At 35.8% G+C, this 2,368-nt stretch overlaps 1 protein-coding gene across 3 annotated transcripts in view; it reads left to right on the forward strand.

Moving 5' to 3' along the window:
• The window catches only part of LOC106882288 (toll-like receptor 6), a 16,748-nt gene that overhangs the window by 5,439 nt on the left and 8,941 nt on the right, over positions 1-2,368 (forward strand). The gene's annotated exons all lie outside the window — the stretch shown is intronic.

Below are 2,368 nucleotides of genomic sequence, written 5' to 3' on the forward strand. Positions count from 1 at the left end.
TATATATATATATATATATATATATATATATATATATATATATAATATATACATATATATATGTGTGTGTGTATATATATATGCATGTATATATATTTACATATGTATATATGTTTGTATATATATATGTATATGCATATATATATATATGTATTTATACACACACACACACACACACACACACACACACACATATATATATATACATATACATACATATATATACACACAGGGGAGAACTCACAAGAAAACAACAGACGAAGACAGGTAGAGTAAACAACAAACAGATGTATTAGTATAACGCTCGGGAGTTGAAAAAGTCTTTAACGTTTCGAGCCTGTGCTCTTCCACAGAAAGGAACACAGAAAGAAACAAGGAGATATATATATATATGTTATGTTTGTGTGTCTGTGTTTGTCCCCCCACCATCGCTTGACAACCGATGTTGGTATGTTTATATCCCCATAACTTAGTGATTTGCCAAAAGAGACTCATAAAATATGTATTTGACTAACAAAGAATAAGTCCTGGGATTGATTTATTCAACTAAAGGCAGTGCTCCAGCATGGCGACAGTCAAATGACTGAAGCAAGTAAAAGAATGTGTGTATATACATACATATATTTGTGTCCCTCCCCTATCACCACTTGGCAACTGGTTTGGTGTGTTTACAACTGGTGATCTAGCAGTTCGGCTAAAGAGATCGATAGAGAACTACTTGACTTAGAAAAAAAAAAAAGAAGAAGAAAAGAAAGTCCTGGGGTCGATTTGTTTGACTAAAACCCTTCAAAGTGGTGCTCCAGCATGGCCGCAGTCAAATGACTGAAACAAGTTAAAGTATACACACATACACATGCATATATATATGCACACATACACACACACACATATATACATGTATATTTGTGTGTGTGTGTGTGTGTGTGTGTGCATATTTATTTCTATGTATGTGTATAGTCTTTGTATATATAAGTAAAGGATACTCACACACACACACACACACACACACTGACGCTCAGGCTCTCACAAACACACAGACATGGACAGTCTGAGAGACACACAGACGGCTATTGTATAAAAATGACTCACACCAAATCGACATGTTCACAACTAAACTAGACAATGACATGGCTGTGACACAGATGTGGCACAGTTTGTTAGGACAGTATTATGATTGTATTAATACTGTGTTAGGACTATCTTAATGACTGTACTATGACCGTCATATGACTGTTACGATGTGTTACCACTGAATTACGAGAATTTTATGACTGTTATATGACTGTATTATGACTATGTTATGGCTGTTTTACGACTGTATTATGACTGTGATATGACTCTATTATACATTATGACTATGTTATGGCTATTTTACGACTTTTTATAACTGTGTTATGACTGTATAATAACTATGTTATGATGATGTTATAACTCTGATGTCACTGGATTACAGCTGTTTTATGATTGTGCTATGAATGTATCATGACTGTTTTATGACTGTATTATGACTTTATGACTGTGTTATGGCTGCATTATGACTATATTATGACAGTATTATGACTGTGTTATAACGTTACTTTCTGACATCCGTCTACTGTGACAAATGTCAGAGTCTACTGTGACAGTCTGACAGAGAGAGATTGCTGGAGGAGATGTTATCTCCACTACAATCAGACATAATTTGTATTGGGTCATCCCATAAATAATGCAGTTTTTAATACCTCTTATTTTTCAAAATTAAGATAAACAAAGTTCTTTTTTAGTCTAAAATATAATCTCCTTCATTTTCTTACAATGCTCTTCCATCTGTCTGGTAGACTCTTCCATCTGTCTGGTAGACTCTTCCATCTGTCTGGTAGACTCTTCCATCTGTCTGGTAGACTCCAAAATTCTCAGGACCGTGACAAAAAATACTCCTGCAGTACTGTTCTGACCTCGTCTACAAGAGTGATGGATGCAGGTGTGTTGCCCCAAGCAGCCTGGGAAACACGCTTTCTCACTGCCCTGTTGCAAATATAATAACATTGTTATTTGATTCCCAGCAGTTTCACATCATCACACTTTCATATGCTTAGGGTTTGCTACAGCAAAGTTACAATACATAAAAATGGCTCCAGTTTTTATGAATTGCAAATTTCGCCTTACATGTACTTTTTTTGCGAAACTTTTGGGCAACACACACCTCCTCCCCCAAATCCTGATACCCCCATCCCCCACTACAAAATTCATGTTTTTTCCGTCCAAATGATTTTAAAGACTGTGGAATAAATGATAATCAGATGGGGCAATGTCCAGCGAATATGATGGGTGGGTCAATGTTTCCCATTCAAACTGGTCCAGCCTTGAGGAAGTCATCCTCCGTGTTTGT

The sequence above is a fragment of the Octopus bimaculoides genome, chromosome 28, assembly GCF_001194135.2.
Source record: "Octopus bimaculoides isolate UCB-OBI-ISO-001 chromosome 28, ASM119413v2, whole genome shotgun sequence".
Taxonomy (NCBI): Eukaryota; Metazoa; Mollusca; class Cephalopoda; order Octopoda; family Octopodidae; genus Octopus; species Octopus bimaculoides.